The sequence below is a fragment of the Achroia grisella genome, unplaced genomic scaffold (assembly GCF_030625045.1).
Source record: "Achroia grisella isolate CSIRO2021 unplaced genomic scaffold, CSIRO_AGI_Agris_v1 utg1576, whole genome shotgun sequence".
NCBI classification, from domain to species: domain Eukaryota; kingdom Metazoa; phylum Arthropoda; class Insecta; order Lepidoptera; family Pyralidae; genus Achroia; species Achroia grisella.
The window spans coordinates 392,646-412,555 of record NW_026712658.1 but is presented as its reverse complement, the minus strand read 5'-3'; the positions used below and the strand labels follow the sequence as shown (position 1 = coordinate 412,555).

At 32.4% G+C, this 19,910-nt stretch overlaps 1 protein-coding gene across 2 annotated transcripts in view; it reads right to left on the bottom strand.

Annotated features, from left to right (window-relative positions):
- The window catches only part of LOC131841284 (complexin), a 251,693-nt gene that overhangs the window by 1,780 nt on the left and 230,003 nt on the right, over positions 1-19,910 (bottom strand). The gene's annotated exons all lie outside the window — the stretch shown is intronic.

Genomic DNA, 19,910 nt, shown 5'->3' with positions numbered 1-19,910 from the left:
AAGTGAATTTAAATATTTTCATCAGCTCCAATTATGATTCCTTTTAATCAACAGGTTTTGTTTAGTTTATATACCGATTTAATAAAATTTTAAGGATTAAAATTCTGTAAAACTGTATTTAGGATACAATCATTATACATTATACATACATAGTATTGAAAATAAATATAACAGAGACGATTTTATAAGAGATAATATAATTTTCTTCATTTAGGCATCTTAGCATCTTCTTCTTAGGCGTATTTGGTCCTGTTAAACTTATTAGTTAGAATTTGATTTAACAGTCATTGTAATTAATACGATAACACGATATTACGATTTTTTTAATGGCATACAAGTTGGCGCATCTGATGATAAGCATCCGTCACCTGTTATTACAGACAACATATTATCATACGAGACTTGTGATGCTCACTCATTCGTTGCTATTCTAGAGGACTAAGATGTTATGCTCTTTCATTTCATTCCTTAATCTGCAGTCTACAATCGAAATACAGCTTACAAAGCAAGTTCCTTTGTGGCTGATATATGTGAGACTGAGGTATTCACGCAAATCACTTTTTACAGTCTACTTCTGAAAAAAAAAAGTTTATATCTGCGTTAAACAACTGAGTACTACACTAGAAAAATAACGTCGGATACAAACATTCTGCTTATTGTATCTTAATGGGAAGTGGCCTGTAATATTATAAAGTTCTCAAGAGACGCAATAGAATTTACCTCCTAGATGCAATTTCGAACCATTGCTGTATCAAAGTTGTGCCATTATATTCCGCATTATCGAAGTAACTATGTATGACGGTTGAACATAGCTCGGGTTGCCAGATAATTTCCCAACGGACCGCGCCGCTCGCTTCGATTTTGTGGTGCCACACTTAAATGTATTGGGTTCTTTCTGTAAACTGTTTGATAGCTGCATCCCGTGGTATTTCATTAGAAATAAATGGAATTCTTCAATTGTATGGAGTTTTTATACTAAATACTAGGAAAATATACAATAAACACCAATACAATTTCAATCTGTTGTCACTTACAAATTATGAAGAAAATAATTATCAAATATTATAAAATTATTTTAGTCTTAAAGATATGTATATAAATATACACTAAATTTGTTACTAATTGCAAACATTTATGGTAAATATTGTTACTACTATTCATATGTGCAATATCTACTGCGTGCAAAATTAGTAATAAGTTTAGTTCCCTTGAGTAATCGTCAAATTTGAAAATAGTCCAGTGTCCAGTGTATATTCAATTACAATAGTAGGGAACTACCACTATTTCAATTAATTAACTAGGTAACCATTAATAATAACAGCTAAATATTTGGTATTTATAAGAAAATACAGAATATAACCCGTACCTATTTTATTAAACGTTGGAGGTTTAAATTTATCGAAGTTGAGTCGAGTCGAGTCACCAGGATATTTATCTAGCAGAAAATAAAATATTTAATTATTACGTATTCAAAATGGCCGCAATCCTCTTTGCTTTATCCTCAACTGAGAGCGTCTCGGCCTTGTCTCGAAGAGTATTATTTTATATTAATTTTTCCGATGATATTTTTATTAAAGGTCTTATTAGCATTGTCGGTCGCTAACAAGCTATGTAATATTTTATAGTGAGTTTATTTTATAGTTTAATAATATCTATCAGAAAAGACTTTGTGTCAACATTAAATTTCTATATTCTCGCAAACAGTAGGTATGTAGGCAGTAACTACAAGCAAGTAAATTACACAAAAACATGATCAAACTTAGGGGTGCTACTATTTTTACTTCAATATCTAGATATCAAGTAAGACAATATTGAATCTTTCTGAATTTTATTAAAAATTATTAACAATTAAGTATTTATAATTTCTCTAACAAAATTGCGTTAATTTGATACATTATTTTTGGGCAAAGAAAAATTTCTTAAAACTGTTAGAAAGAAGACTTTTTACATAAAATATGTAGAGGTTTCAAAAAAGCTCAAACGGTAACAAATAATGTGCAATATATCTTACAAAAAATGTTCCATGGAAGACAGAGATTGTATTGTAGACAGAGCTGTTGTAGTGTAGCTATATTTATTTGCTGTTGTATTTCGTAAGTAGGTAGGTATATTACAAGTTTTAGAATTAAATTCAGCAGTAAGGGAAAGTTATTTACAACATAAAACAACCGCAACAAAGAAGTGCAATAAATTAAAAATACGACTGTTCGCTGAGTTGCTATGCTACCCTCAGAGGCCACGTTTAAATTTTAACGAAATTAAAAAAAGTTGCGTTTCGTTTTTGCATCAGCCTAATTTACGCGCTCACAGATAATATGAGTTGATGTGTTGATACGATATTTTCAAATTTGTTATCAGTATAATAGATCTACTTAATTATTTGAAGAGAAAATACAAAAGTGCTATAGTTCTTGACATATTTTTTCAACAGTAGTATTTGTATGTAGTTTTACGAGTACAAACGAGATACAAATACCTCAAAGTAAGTGGGATCCTATATGAAGTCGAGTTTGAAATATGTTTGTTTTAATTTAGTACTATCTTTGTCATTTACATCTTTAATATCTTTAATTGAATTGTCATTGTACTAAAACTGAACATAAATGTTTTTCTTTAGCTATTACAGTTTATGGTATTATGAATTTTTTTATGACAAAAAATAAACTAAGTTGCTTCTTCCGTAACTTTTGTATGAATAAGGTGTCATGCCTCTGTGTAATTTCAATGTTATACCGCAACTGATACACAGGTTTGATAGCAAGGTGTTGCTGTCTGACGTAGGTGAAATAAGTACCCAAGTATAGATGACTTTGTAAAGTTTTCCACCTTTTTATATATATTTATTTTATAAATATTTATATATATTAAATTATATTAATCCGTATATTAAATTTACATACAATGTGGTTGTCTCTCAATATAACTTTAAACGTCTACTTATAAAAAAAAGTCATGATTTATATGTCAAATTATTTTTTCCTGAAAAAGAAAAATGAATTTCACAATAACAAAAACATTACATTTAATATACTTCGAACAATAGATAAGTAGATACATACAAATTCTTTATTACACGCTTCCACAGTAGAATAACATAGAAATCTTCTTCATTGCCTTCTTATCTTCTGAAGTAGTTGAGATAGCCTCAAAGAAGTCAACCTGACTCGATTAGGGAGTCGCGCAATAATAACGGACTCCCTACTAGAGTCAATTTCACATCAATGAGCTTTGTCTTCTCTCTTCTCTTCTTTGGTTTTCTTTCTTCACATATTTCAGAACACTTAATATATAAATGGTGTTAATATAATTGATAAATAAATCTAGATATAACACATGCCCTCATCAAGTCTAAATAAAAATTTTTTGGAGGATAATGGACAACTGATTGCTTGATGTTTACACATGTACTATATTTTGTAAAAAAAAAAAACTCGACACAATTATGAACGTTAAAATTCTTTGAAAACAGCAAGTGTTATAAGGTATAGAGTAACAGAAATATAAATCTTATAATTTATTCCTATTCCAAACTTTCTGAATATATCTATCGATAATTGATGACAAGTCACTCGAGAAGATGAACTGAATAATTTGTTTGTCTTAATTATCTAAAGTAGAGGACATATTCATACATTTTAAATAGAAAATACATTTAAGCACATATTACGTAAATATCGTAATAATCAATTAAGCAAACGCTAAAAGTAACGAATAAATTATATTTTAGTGTAGGAGTAAATGTAATATACGGATTATTATATAATTAGACTATACATTATTATTTGCAAAGAAATAAGTAGGTGTTAGTTAACTGAGTTTGATCATAGCATTATACTACTCCAGATAGGTCATTAACCTTGTCATATCGTTCAATTTACAGGACTGCCTCGAAGCGGGGGGTGTAATAGGGGATTCCAGAACAGCTGCTAAATGCGTTAGAAACTCATCTGAGCGGAAATTGAACGGACAGGCCACGATGCTTCGTGGATACCGTTTGATTAGTTTTGCAGTTTCTATACTATATTTTTATGTGGATTACAGGATTTGGATTCAATTTGATTGAACCGAACTTGAATACGATCTTTTCTTCTAAAACCTGCAGATTTTTAAACATAAATCAGTAGCTATATTTTTGTATTCGTAGCATGACAAAAAGTGATGTTCAGTATTTTCAATGGTTAAACATTATGAATCATAACAATTTTAGCACATGAACAAGTTACAGGACATAAAATATTAATAGAAAAAAAATAGAAAACATTCTATAAATCACTTATAGTATCTAAACGACAGTGTATCGAGTTCGGTGGGTTGTGAAATAGTACTCGAGCAAAAAGGTGGAAAATTGCTATGGGGAAGGTATGGTGCAGGGCTTCGGAAAATGACGTGTCAAGCGCTTGCGACGAGACGTAACGTTGGCAAAGGAAATATACTATATATAATAATATGGTGACTAAAAGGTTTCATATCAAGAGTATTTAGTTGCTTCAAATAATAATATATATTTAATTAATATATATATATATATATTTATATTTATACTCACAATAAAAATACAACTGACTGTAAATGAAAGACATAATAAACGACGTAATAGAACACAAAACGTTGATTGTTAGAATTTTTGACTGTTTGTGTGTGTCTTTGTGCACGCTATGCTCACATAATGCAATTACTACACTAATGTATTGTGGTAAGATTCACTTAAAATTTTGTGTTTGTTTTATTTGAATTGGTTTATAAAAAAAAAGTTATATGGATACGAAGTTGCGGGTTCCGCTAGTTCGTTAATACAACTGGTATGCATTGGTAAATTCATAAAATATTTATTAATAAACACGAAACTATAGAAAAAATAAATGTTCTGTTTTATAGCGAAATCTTAACTAAACTAAACAACTATTTTATTTATGTGCAAGTCGAGATCTCTATCGTCAGTAGGACATAGTTCTTTCATAATTCCTTAGTAGCGTAGTATACTGTAACAAATAACTTAGTAGTATAACTTTAACAAAATCGGTATTACTCTACACTTATTTTGTTTTCTTAATATTAGTACCGTTCCTATATATTATGTACTAAATTAAGATAAGAGCGATTAAGATATGTGACAAATTTGTCCAGCTTTTCAATCGTGCTATAGTGACAGAAACATTAAAACACAAACATACACCTTTAAAGTATTATTTAGATAACTTTTTTACCAACCGTACAACCGCGTCACGTAGAGAGGTTAATGTATTGGAAATATTGTTCGTCGCGGAGTTGCCGACTGTACAAAATACTTGTTTTGCTCACCATACTTATGGTTATGTTAGTGGGCTATTGGTTTTTATAGTGTTTCCAAATGGACTGGATTTATGTATCGTCACATCAAATGCTTAAATCTATAAGTGAAATAAGTGTGTAATACATATAAAGTGAGCGAATAACAATAAAATCATTATTATAAGCAAACGAATAAAATCGTCTCAAGAAATGTGTACCATTTTCTTAATCTCGCATTATAAGTTAACTGTAGGTTTAGTAGCGTCATATAATTTATAGGTAAATAGTACGGTTGCAGAGCAGTTTCTTACACGTGGATTGTGGAATGAACTATCAGCCGAGTATACCCCTAAAGACTACATGGACTGCATGGATTTTAAGTATATTAAGGGCCGATAACGGCGCATGTAACATCTCTAGTTTTTCAGCGTATAGTGACTGTTTACCATAAGTTATATGCTTCATTGCTATCACTGTGGTACAAAACAAAAACTCAAAAACCTTAATTTGTCTTAATTCTTACTTAATATTATGAATGCGTAAGTGTATTTATTTGTCTGTCTGTTACATATATCTTAACAACTAAATTTATTTTTGTCTGTTATATTTGCTATATTTGAAGATTGTATCACGAGAACGGAAATAGGGTTGGACAAAGTTGCTACATACTTGTTACTCAGATATTTCATTTTCCACCTAAGAAGAGTTTGTATTATGGGTATTAGATGACTGATATAAATATTTTTCATATATATATTTTTTATAAATGCATATATTGTATACATAGAAAATATCCAGACTACATGTGGACATATCCTATACTATACTATATACATCCTATACTATATAGTCAGACATATATTGGAGCCACATTACTAATTAATAACTGAATATACAAACTATAAACTTACCTACCAATTAAAAATGGACAAATAACTTTATTTTTCTACGAAGCTTCGGCCTACTATATTACAAATTACAAGTTAAGTTATTGAACAAATACTTTATCGACTTGTATATTTTCGTCTCTGTTACTAGATAGTAAAGTCACGCGATCACTTTTATGGACGGGAATGACGCTATTATACTTATTACTACCTACTTTATTAAATGTTATTTTTTCTATCTACGTAAATCACATACAATTACTTTATGAGTTACTTAAAAAGTAACTTTTAAAATAATTTGTTTGATTCTAATATATGTATCAGTTGTTTACCGCAACGTCGTCTGCTTTTTAAGATAAAATATGGACTACGTCGGCTGACCGGCTGACCTGCGCAACTTTATCTGCACTTAATTAACATTAATAATATTACTACACTTAATTATAATTAAAAAATATAATTATATTTTGTCCAATTTACATAATATATTTTAAATTATAGCTTCATCATTAAAGTTTCATCAAAATCTGTTCAGTAGTTTTTGCGTGAAAGAGTAACAAACATCCATCCATACTCTTAAACTTTCGCGTTTATAATATTAGTAAGATTCAAATGAAGTCACATTTTAATTCATCTATCTCAATTCCGCATTAAGTTAAGTGCTTCCTAGGTAAGTACATTGGGAAGTAAATGTTTACAAAGCTACTTTTTATTCAGATAGTAAAGCAAAATACTTCGAAAGTTGCTAAAAACCTTCAATAACTTAGCAAACCTCGTCAAAACTATCTTCAAGTGTAATGATGCGAAGCAGTGACGTCACGCCCGGAGTTACCGCAACTTAGCACAACTTCGGCATCCAGTGCAAGTTTTAATTGTGTACCAACGACAGTAACCGCGGGCGCTACTTACAGCGAGCATAATATTTTATTTAGATAATTGTTTCTTTGGAAAAAACACACAATATAAAAATATACATTTTGTTAAGTCGTTTATTTTAATTTATCTGAAATTAAGAGATATATAAAATTGCACAACTTTGGGGTTTAAAAAAAATACATTCAATAATTTAACCTATTATAACTTTTTCAGTAGTAGTTTTTATAAGTTCAGGCTGTATTTAGCAAAATGTAAAGACAATAAAAATTGAAAATAATTAAAATATTGTAATGTTATTAGAAATATGATGTAGTAGAACATTACGTAAACATTTCAAGTGAATTTAATTATTTTCAAAACGGATCTTATAAAACTCAAATCTGGTAAATTAATCTTAAAGATCTTGTCAAAAGTATGCCTTTGTGTATAATAAAGGATTATCCGCAAAGTTACCGCAACTTTGTCACTGAAGTTCTGTATCATCCAGTGAGTGTAAGTTTAAATTGTACTGATATATGTACAGTATTGAAGTGATACTTATAACGAAGGCAGCATAATATTTACATATTTTAGTAGAATTTAGTAAATTGATCTTTTATCATCAAAACAATTATTGTTCCTCTCCGTAACCCATGAAATCTCTACAATCTACCAAGTAGGCATAATTTGTTTATTGTAATGTTTCGCTTCGAAAAGTGAGAAATGGCTGGGAAATTATTGGATGCATAAATTATTCTTGTGGAATGACAACGCATGTGTAGTATGAAAGTAGAACATTGTGTGATGTTTCTTATGATATATTTGAAGAATTTATCTTTACATTAGGAAAAGCTAGCAAGAAAATAATCATTTTTAACGATACGGGAATCCAATCAGTAACCAAAAAATATCGAAACTAATTGTGCTATGCGAAATAGGTTTAAAATGTCTATTTCATAAGAATTTGAAATGATATTACAGTTAAAAGCCCGCTATAATAAAATAACAGCCGGCACGAGACAAATACTTGTCATACGCCTCGCTGCTAATATCGCCATGCCCTTAAAGAGGGGTGGGTTCGGAAATGTTATAATAAGACCCGAATTAAGTTTACTCACGAACTCGTCCCATGGGGGGCTCCATTGCTTTGAAGGATGGATGTTATTATGTATTGTAATTCAAGTCATAGGCTGTCTCAAATGACGATGCCAATTATAAAGTTTTAATATCCAGTTACACATTTTTTTTATTAAGTTGATAACTTGAACTTAACTGATTTGTCTGAGAGAGTATTGTGGTAATAAATTTCGATTTAACTGTGAACAATTATTGAACTGGTTCTGAGATAACCGCGTTCATAGACTACAAAATTGTAGAATCTCTAAATAATACATTTTAGGTACGTTGCTCTTATTAGATGTCAACATATCGCTAAAAGAAATTGTGTATAACAACAGCATTATCAAGATATTACGTAGAAATCGAGTTTATTATGGCTTGACCCTTTCAAAGGTATATATCAAATTCATTGACCAATATTATATCAGTCGTAATCAAATTAACTGCCGCCCGCTCGCAGTCGCGCGCAACTTTCCTTTAGTAATTCCTTTGAGGTACCCATTTAGGGGCAAATTTTATTAGCGAAGCGTTTGACTCGTCCGAAGTAGTGTAGCGGTGTAATGGCGACGCTAATAGTCGAGATGTACCTGTTCCGAGCGAACGACGCGACGATGAAATACTTCTTCAAAAATATGGTATAAGGACAATGTACTTTCAGTCTTAATACAGTTATATAAAGAAAAGTGACAATAGTAGATTTGATTTTTGATAATTATTTTTAAATTATTATATTTAATAAACTAGTCACTGTTGTCGGAAGTATATTTGATTAAAATTCAAAAATTCAACGTTACCTATGTTACATATGTACTGATCAAACCATGTATTCAATCATCAAATTTTGAAGGACTAGCGATTTAGCATACCGCCTTGTATTTTTCTATGCATGAGTATGACCGTTTATATTGGTCTGTGTATTTTATACGTTCTCACGTATGTATGTATGTAACCCTAAATATAAGTATTAATATTATAGTAGTTACCCATAATACAAGCTCTGCTTATTTCAGTATTAAATGACGCTTAATTAATTGTTCAGAGTTATTGTAATTGTTCATGCCTGTTCACTCTAGATAGTTGTTGTTGTTCTAATAAAAGTAAGTTCAATTTTATGAAAAAACGTATAAATGGCGCGTTGTATTAAACATAATTCGACTTGCCCACATTTCGTTGAGCATAATGTAATTCAACAAAGAGGAAAGTCTTTCCTCTATAGTAAACAATGTTTGCCATCATATGGAAAGTAATTCGAATATATTAATATATATAGCTTGAATTGTTGCATTTTTGTATGTAAGAGGTAAAAATAATGTAATCAAATTGATATTATAATTTAGGAAAACATAACGATTATAATAAATAATAAATCGATCGAAAGACAATCATTCATTCCCACCGGTCAAGTTGAATTAAATGAAGTTGTTAAATATCAGCAGTCAACTAACCTTTTAATATAGTACCACATTATATTCGTGAATATTTTCTGTATTTTTTCTTAAATATCACAAATATTATTCCCTGCATTAAAATTAGAATTACGTATATTAAGGGAATTTTTACTGCTGAACTAATAGAAGTTAGTTACATTAATAAATGTATAATAATAATACGGTACATAAAATATAACAGAACGTTATGTTGGCAAACCAATCCCGCCATGATGTTTGCTCACACCGAGCTTCAATCAACGTATTGCTGTAATGTTCCCTGGGTTTAATCATGTACACAAATAGACAAACATTGATTAAGTTATGTAAGTTTTATAACGAGGCCTATAGTGCAAATTTGTTTAATATGTTTATTATTAATTTATTATCTATTTATATAAAGCATGTTATTATTAGTATACAGTGGTGACAATAGCGGACAAGGTCTGATTCAAATATTTTATGTTTTGATAGTTTGTTTTTTTTTTAACTTCCGATTCAGGGCACGATTACAAAGACAAGATTGCTAAAAGAGTAGGTATTGCTAATGAATGACAGAATATAACTTATTAATAGAGGAAGACTCATCATATATAAACCAAGATACAGAAACACTGAGTCCAAGTTGACATTACTTATGACCAATAATTTCTAAGTCCACGTATAAAAATACGTCACAATATTTAGTATTTTTTTTATATAATGATAATGTGTTTAATCATATTGTTGATCCATATTTTTATATACTATAAATAATCCTAAACAATAGATATCAAATAAATTCTCTAAAATATAACGTTACAATAAAGTTTTTTGAAAAATATAAAGCATACAATTGAAACCCCAATGTGTAGCCGAGAAGTTACCTAAAACACTTTTCTCCTCGGAAATGCGGAAAGTGCACCTTTTACGAGAAAATTGGGGGTAATTTTGTGGAGGGAAACGTCGCAATGAGGTCGTTCCTGCAAGGAGACGTAAGGTTTCAGCTACGGCAGTGTAAGTAATCCAAAGTCTATGATCGCGGTAAGTAAGTAGATATAATCCTAACCTTATATTAACCGACATAAATGCATCACGTCGTTATGTAATACTATATTATCTAAACTTTTTTTTTAAATAAAATAAATACAATTTCTAAAATAGAAGTAGCCTAAACTTTATAACTAAATCTGTGTATCGGTCTTGTCCTAGGTTAGTATTAACATACAAACACAAAAATATTTTGATATATATTACTTTTGTATCCATTTAATATTAGATACATTTCAAGCCATTTTTTTTAATCAATAGCAAATTTATAGATAGCCCATTCTATGAAAAATGTCTATACAATAAAATAAAAGTCTTAAATTACTCAATTAATTTCTCGGTCCAGTTGTTCTACATCTACATAAAGAGTTGAATTAATATTCAGTCCACCAGATAATCACGACACTGGACGATAAGCTGCTATCTGCATAATTGCATGAACCGCATCGTCCACAGTCTACCGTCCACCGTACTCTTGGTTCATTTATATAAACCTAATTTGTCACATTGATCGTAATCTCGTTTTAGTTAAGGTTGGATGATCAAAATCTCTCTAGTGGAGGGCATGAGATTTAATGAGATTTTCTATTGTTCATACTGAAAATGTAAATGTAGTTATTACAGTTAAGTTTATTAAGAGTCATTATTAAAGTTTATTACTAAACAAAAAATTGTTATTACACATTTCGGTACATCTATTTAAGCATATATCATTATAAAGAGTACGAGTTGCGACTTTGATATTTCTTAAGGTGAATAAAAAAAATTGTGTTTGTACCAAATTTTTGTCTGTATTTGCGTTACGGTACGCTAGCATAATTATGAAATACTATATGTTTTCCTATATATAATACAAATGTTATTTATAGAATCTCGAAGAGAGAATCTGTCGAAAAGATCAAAACTTTAGAAATTCTAAAAGTGAAATTTGTATCTGCAGTTAAACAGTTAAACCTACTACTCTCTCAAAAATATACCTAACATACCTAATAAGACTGTAGTACCTACAAGTATGTACAACTGGTTCGTAAAACACACCGGAGTATTGTATTGTTTTTATGAGTTCAAGGTTCACGACATAATATCGTGACAGATGGATATAAATCTTGATACTTCTGTATTGTGTATTTAGGACGAGTCACTGCTGTAGCAAATATTGTAAGAGATTGATTTTTTACGCCCAATACAATGTCGGTATTTTGTAAAAGCTTTCTGAACATCTCTGCAATCAATGTAATGAGTATATATCTTTTATTCAAGTGTAGTAATTGAAAAGAACAATATATATATGTCGCCGCAGCTACATTATAACCCACAAAATAAAAATAAGGAGATGAATGACGCATCTGCTGTTGATTTACCATATTAATTATCAACATTAATAGAAACTGAATCACATTCATTACATCTTTAATATAAGGACGATAGATGGAGCTACTATGCGGCTTAATATCAACGCATAATCGCTTCAATTAATGCCGCTAGATGGCGTCATTATCAGTCCTTTTTAATAACTTATGTTTGTTATTTAAAATTACTAAATATAGTAAAAACTAAATTAAATATTAAAATTTATTATGAATTAAGCAATTGTTATGTGAATTGTAAATAAATTTATCTATGTCGAGCGAATGTCGGATGTTGCGTAACGTCCGCCATTTGCGTGCGGATTTCCTTCACAATAATTAAAACTTTGATAAAATCTTGTAACCATTTTAAAAAGAAAATAATGCAATCATCTTGATTTAAATTTAAATACCAAAAAGTTATTTTTAACAATAATGTAACGTTCAATTATTTTGCATTTAAGTTGTTAACTAAAATCAACATGAAAAACATCCGGATGATTCGGTTAATAGTGTAAGTCAAATTTATTATTACAAGTTTATGGCTTTATTTAATTGCTAATATTATTAGAATAACTAGACGGTAATTTAAGTAATTATGCCGCTTTATTATTGTTTAATTATAAGCCTTAGGCAAAAATGGTATTTTACTTCCGGCACTGTGGCGATCGACACCTTCCGACTTGAGCGCGCGTTCAAGTTGGAGGGAACACGATTTGACCACATGGCTGGTCTTGTGAATAAGATTCATTCTGTGTTGGGTGCTCGAGCGGAGTGGAAGTAAGTTGAAAACTCTTGTTACTTTAGTAGAATCGATTTGTAATTATAATCACATTAGAAAAGTATTGTGTTATAAAATAAAATGAAAGATAGACTATAATCATATTTAGAGATTATTATTATAATAATAAACTAATCTAATTTCGCTTGTTCTTTTATTATTTTAATGTAATGTTAAACTACTACCACTAGTAGAACCGATGATCCTATTATAGGTCAACGGTTCTGCAGCTTTTAAAAAGTATTCCTGCTTTCCTACTCCGACATCAGAAGTGGGATCGCTCCAGCGATCCCCTTTCTGCCCCGGTCATAACATTTTTTCAGATCCTGACGTTAAACCAAACCCTACGGCTACGTTATGAGTGACACCGAGCGAAATACTTCTGCAGCGAGTGCAACGATACAAGCGGACGTGACCGGTGTTTCCAGGTCGCCACCTTCAGCACCGATAGAAACCTGTCCAGGCCCGTCTCAACAAGGCGCACCTACAGCTACGGTACTCCAACAACAGCCCGGTGATGTACCACCTAATTTTTTCTTACAAATGATGAATGTTATGCAAAATATGAGTGATAGGCTACTAAATCAACAGCAATCTGACAGAGTTAAAATTACTGACGTTTTCCTACCTTCCTATGATCCCGATGGAAACGTTGGGGTCCGTGAATGGTGTAACCACATTTCAACGGCTAAAAACACCTATCAGCTAACTGATTACGATTTACGAATGAAAGTGACAAGCTTATTGAGGGGTCGTGCTAAAGTATGGGCTGATAACTGGCTTGTGACCACCAGTACCTGGGACGAGCTGCGGCAAATAATTATTACTACTTTTGAACCTGAATCTCGCTATTCGAGAGACGTACTTAAATTCAGAGAGCATACCTATGATTCTTCTAAAGATATTGCCGAATTCTTAACTCAATCGTGGATTTTATGGAGACGCGTAACTAAGGATAAGTTAGGTAACAGTGATGCCGTTGAAGCTGTTCTTGGTACTATCGGTGACGAACGTCTTAGAATAGAGTTAATGAACGCAAGAGCTACCTCAGTGCCAGAATTAATTTCGGTTGCTTCATCTATCCGTAGTAAACGTTCAAGTCAACTTAGGGTCGATCAACCTCTCCAAAAACGTGCGCGATATACAATTGACCATAGGCATACTGCGCAATATTGTAATTTTTGTAAAAGAACTGGTCACACGTTGAATAATTGTCGTAATAAGAAATCTGTTGACTTAAATTTAATCAATGACAAAAACGCAGCCAATCCTCATAGTGGTAGACCTCACAATATTAAACACTGCTCGTTTTGCGGTAAACCAGGTCACGTGTTTGATACTTGCTTTCGGAGAGAAAAGGAGATTTCTTCTAATGTAAACTCACTCGCATATAAAGGAAATACTTTAAATGTAATGCGTATGAGTGTCTGTGGAAAACTTATTAACACGGTATTTGATAGCGGTGCGGAATGCTCGGTCATGCGAGAATCCGTTGCGAATAAGTTACCCGGGCGTAGATGTCAAATAATCACATACCTACGAGGCATAGGTCCATTTCCCATTATTTCCACGTCCACGCTGAAAGCAGTGTGCATAATCGACGACGTTAACGTAGAGATATTGTTTTATATTCTACCTGACCACGACATGACAACAGATGTTTTAATTGGAGCAGACATACTACATAGTTCTGGTCTTAGTGTAATCGTAACTAGAGAAAGAGCAAGACTTTATTATAATCCTTGTATTCAATACATACAGTCAAAGAGCCCCTTATTTGACAAAATTGACCACGACTTGACTGACGAACATCAAATCAACCAACTCCTTACTTTATTGTACAAATATTCTGAACTTTTCACACGTGGGTATTCAAAAACGCGCGTTAAAACCGGCGAATTAGAAATCCGTTTGAAAAATAAAGATAAATATGTTGAGCGAAGGCCTTACAGACTCAGTCCAGTCGAACGCACAAAGGTCAAAGACATTGTGGAGGAACTCATCAAAGCCAATATAGTGCGTGAGAGCAGATCACCTTATTCCAGCCCAATAATTCTAGTAAGAAAGAAAAATGGAGACGACCGTATGTGTGTTGACTATCGCGAGCTAAACGCTAATACAATACGCGACCATTTCCCTCTTCCACTTATTGCTGACCAGATTGATCAACTGGCAGGTGGACAGTATTACACCACACTTGATATGGCATCTGGTTTCCACCAGATACCTATCTCGCCAGACTCAATCGAAAAGACCGCATTTGTAACACCAGACGGACTTTATGAATATTTAACGATGCCCTTTGGTCTTTGTAATGCACCTTCCGTGTATCAACGATGTATAAACCGAGCCCTAGGACAGCTCCTAAACCCTGGTAGTGCTAATACCTTACATAACGATAGCGTGGCCCAGGTTTATATCGATGACGTCATCTCCAAATGTCGTGATTTCACATCGGGCATCTCTTACTTGGAGAGAATCTTTATAGCGTTACGTGAATCGGGATTTTCTATAAATATTGATAAATGCCTATTCTTTAAACGGTCAATAGAGTATCTTGGAAACGTAATAGAAAATGGTCAGGTTCGCCCGAGTCAAAAAAAGTAGAGGCTCTAATAAAGGCCCCTATACCATCTACTGTAAAACAGATACGACAATTTAATGGCTTGGCTGGATATTTTCGTCGTTTTATACCTGATTTTGCGCGAACTATGTCACCACTGTACGACCTGACTAAAAAAGGGACTAAGTGGGAATGGAGTCATAGACATGAAGAGGCACGTCAAAAAATCATTCATCATCTCACTTCTACTCCTGTCCTCACTATATTCCAAGAAGGCAAACCTATAGAGCTATTTACTGACGCTAGCAGTCTAGGCTTTGGTGCGATACTCATTCAGTTAATAAATGAACGACAACATGTCATTGCATATTTTAGCATGCGTACAACAGAAATAGAGAGTAGATATCACTCGTATGAGCTCGAGACACTAGCAGTGGTCAGAGCTATAAAACACTTTCGCCACTTCTTGTATGGACGTAAGTTCAAAGTAATTACCGACTGCAATGCTTTGAAAGCCTCTAAACACAAGCAAGACTTATTACCTAGAATACATAGATGGTGGGCTTACCTTCAAAATTTTGACTTTGATATAGAATACAGGAAGGGCGAGCGGATGCAGCATGCAGATTTTTTGAGCAGGAATCCTGATCCTCTGACTGTCAATCTCATGTCAAGTAATCTAGACTGGCTAAAAATAGAACAACGTCGCGACGCGCAGTTAAGGCCCATTATCGATTCCATCCATGCTGGCAATGAAGTCGCTGGATACTTCCTTGAAGATGGCCTACTCAAGTCTAAGAGAACGGACCCAGTGGCAGGTGATCAAACCCTTACAATAGTTCCCAAGGCGTTTCAATGGAGCCTTACAAATACTTACCACACAGCCCTAAAACATCCAGGTTGGGACAAGACTTTACACAAAATAAGAGAGAGTTATCACTTCGATAAAATGAATAGTTTTATTAGAGACTTCGTCGATAACTGTGTTGTTTGTAGAACCTCTAAACAAACCTCCGGAGCATCACAAATACAACTACATCCGATCCCTAAGCCAACAAGCCCATTTGAAGTAATACACATGGATATTACTGGTAAACTCGGAACTTCTGCTAACCAAGAATACGTAGTAGTAACAGTAGACGCCTTTACTAAATATGTTATGTTTCATTATACTAATGATAAAAGTCAACATAGCTCCCTCGCAGCGCTCAAACGTGTCATTCATCTATTTGGAGCACCACGACAAATCATAGTTGATGGAGGGCGTGAATTTCTCGGCGAATACAAAAACTACTGTGACAGGTTTGGCATTGAGTTACATACAATATCTCCAGGCGCTAGCAGAGCCAATGGACAAGTCGAGCGCGTAATGGCAACATTAAAAAACGGACTCGTAATTATAAAAAATTATGAAAGTCCAGAGTGGCACACGGCGTTAGAAAGTCTGCAACTTGCTTTAAATTGCACAGTCCATCGTACAACCGGAGTAGCCCCACTCACACTCCTGACTAGACGCCAAAACTGCGTACCTCCTGAACTTCTCAATCTAGTTAATTTTGATAACAATTCAATCGATGTAGTAGCATTAGAACAACATATTAAACAAAGAATGACTGACTTGGCTGTAAAAGACAAGCAAAGATTCGATAGAGGTCGCGCACAAATTCACAAATTCCAGCGCGGCGACTTTGTACTAATAAAAAATAATCCTAGAAACCAAACATCCCTTGACCTCAAATTTAGTGTCCCTTATGAAGTATACAGAGTTTTAGAAAATGATCGCTACCTCGTGAAAAAGGTAGTAGGTCATTACGGTCGACCACGCAAGGTCGCTCACGATCAGCTGAGGCGAGCGCCGCAGCCAGCAGCCGGCGCCCAGGCGGCCGTGTCGCCTGTCGGGAGCCCTGCGCTACCTGACCACTCTGCACCACTCAGTCTTCAACATTGTAGCGAGTAACAATCGTCTGCTGGCATGTTGGAAAACGACGAATAGCTCGTTGTTCAAATCTGGTAATTTCTATTTTTGTTGCAAAACTATTAACCTAATATAATCTAAAAAAAAAAAAAAAAAAAAAAAAAAAAAAAAATAATAATAATAAAAAAAAAAAAAAAAAAAAATATAATTATTAATACAAAAGATGCTATTGACGTGTGGAGCCGTACAATAGCCAAATATTATGATTGGCAATACAGTTGGCCAAATATTATTAATTACTATTGGCGTGTGGAGCCGTCCAATAGTAAGAAATCCTATCCGAAAAGAATAAAATGCCTCTGTGTACCGCGGCGTTCAGGACCGCCTAGAGCACAGCATCGACCTACCCAATCCCTTAGGACCTCTGTGAAAACAGCATCGACCTTTCACCGTCACATCCTTCCCAAAAAAAAAAAAAAATAAAAAAAAAAAAAAAAAAAAAAAAAAAAAAAAAAAAAAAAAAAAAAAAAAAAAAAAAAAAAAAAAAAAAAAAAAAAAAAAAAAAAAAAAAAAAAAAAAAAAACAAAAAAAAAAAAAAAAAAAAAAAAACAAAAAAAAAAAAAAAAAGACTACTGTGGTCACGTGGAGTGAACAGTACTAATATAAACCTAATTACATAACTAACTTATCATTTATAACTGCTTTCACGTGGAGTGAGCCGTGATATGATAACTAACTAATTAAGAATATTCTGACTATAGTTGCGACTGTTGTCATGTGGAATGAGCAGTCATAAATTTTGACCTTACTATTATTACTATTATTACTTCTACTTACTAATTTGGCTGTTATGCTCTCTACATTAAATGATTGAATGGTACCCTGAATGTGCCAAGCCTCAGAAAAATTATTTTATTTCCAGGTAACATGGAGCAATGCAGAGCACGCATTGCACATCAGAATGGCCGTGTCGCCGCAGCTACATTATAACCCACAAAATAAAAATAAGGAGATGAATGACGCATCTGCTGTTGATTTACCATATTAATTATCAACATTAATAGAAACTGAATCACATTCATTACATCTTTAATATAAGGACGATAGATGGAGCTACTATGCGGCTTAATATCAACGCATAATCGCTTCAATTAATGCCGCTAGATGGCGTCATTATCAGTCCTTTTTAATAACTTATGTTTGTTATTTAAAATTACTAAATATAGTAAAAACTAAATTAAATATTAAAATTTATTATGAATTAAGCAATTGTTATGTGAATTGTAAATAAATTTATCTATGTCGAGCGAATGTCGGATGTTGCGTAACGTCCGCCATTTGCGTGCGGATTTCCTTCACAATAATTAAAACTTTGATAAAATCTTGTAACCATTTTAAAAAGAAAATAATGCAATCATCTTGATTTAAATTTAAATACCAAAAAGTTATTTTTAACAATAATGTAACGTTCAATTATTTTGCATTTAAGTTGTTAACTAAAATCAACATGAAAAACATCCGGATGATTCGGTTAATAGTGTAAGTCAAATTTATTATTACAAGTTTATGGCTTTATTTAATTGCTAATATTATTAGAATAACTAGACGGTAATTTAAGTAATTATGCCGCTTTATTATTGTTTAATTATAAGCCTTAGGCAAAAATGGTATTTTACTTCCGGCACTGTGGCGATCGACACCTTCCGACTTGAGCGCGCGTTCAAGTTGGAGGGAACACGATTTGACCACATGGCTGGTCTTGTGAATAAGATTCATTCTGTGTTGGGTGCTCGAGCGGAGTGGAAGTAAGTTGAAAACTCTTGTTACTTTAGTAGAATCGATTTGTAATTATAATCACATTAGAAAAGTATTGTGTTATAAAATAAAATGAAAGATAGACTATAATCATATTTAGAGATTATTATTATAATAATAAACTAATCTAATTTCGCTTGTTCTTTTATTATTTTAATGTAATGTTAAACTACTACCACTAGTAGAACCGATGATCCTATTATAGGTCAACGGTTCTGCAGCTTTTAAAAAGTATTCCTGCTTTCCTACTCCGACATATATATTCTCTGAGTTTTAAATTTATATATTTTAATAGTAACAATATTCAAAAATATCAATGAAAAAGTTGATAAGCTTTAATTGAAGTTGGGTTAAGGTTGTTTTTAAACATCTTATCATTTTATTGGTAATTTAAAAATTTTACTATTATACTTTATTGTCTATATATTAATCAACGACATACAACAAACTATTGGCTTACCATTTATAAATATTATGTATATGAATTTAGTACAGTTTCCGAATACCTTTATCATAACAAAATCCGCTCTCTCTTTATATAATAACCAGTATTACTATACATAAATATGACATAGCTATTATTAATAATTAAATAGTAAAACGAACCCCTAGTTATCTCTCATAATCTAATGTTACTAGATTACAGTATAATGAATATTTGGGACATAAGAGCCATGTCCCATTCTCGTATCTCAATTTCAAGGGTCGTCGCTGTAAAAAGTAAAGCATCCCTGGAATTCCCCAAACATTACAAAGAACCGCAGAGGTTTCCACGTTTCGTGAATGTTTTACCGTCGGCGATTATAAAGATTTTTTTTAATTAAAAATAAGTGAAATGTTGTCTGCGATCTTTTGTTTTATAAATGAAGATGGTGTGTTAGTCCCTGGGAGAGATTATTAATGGG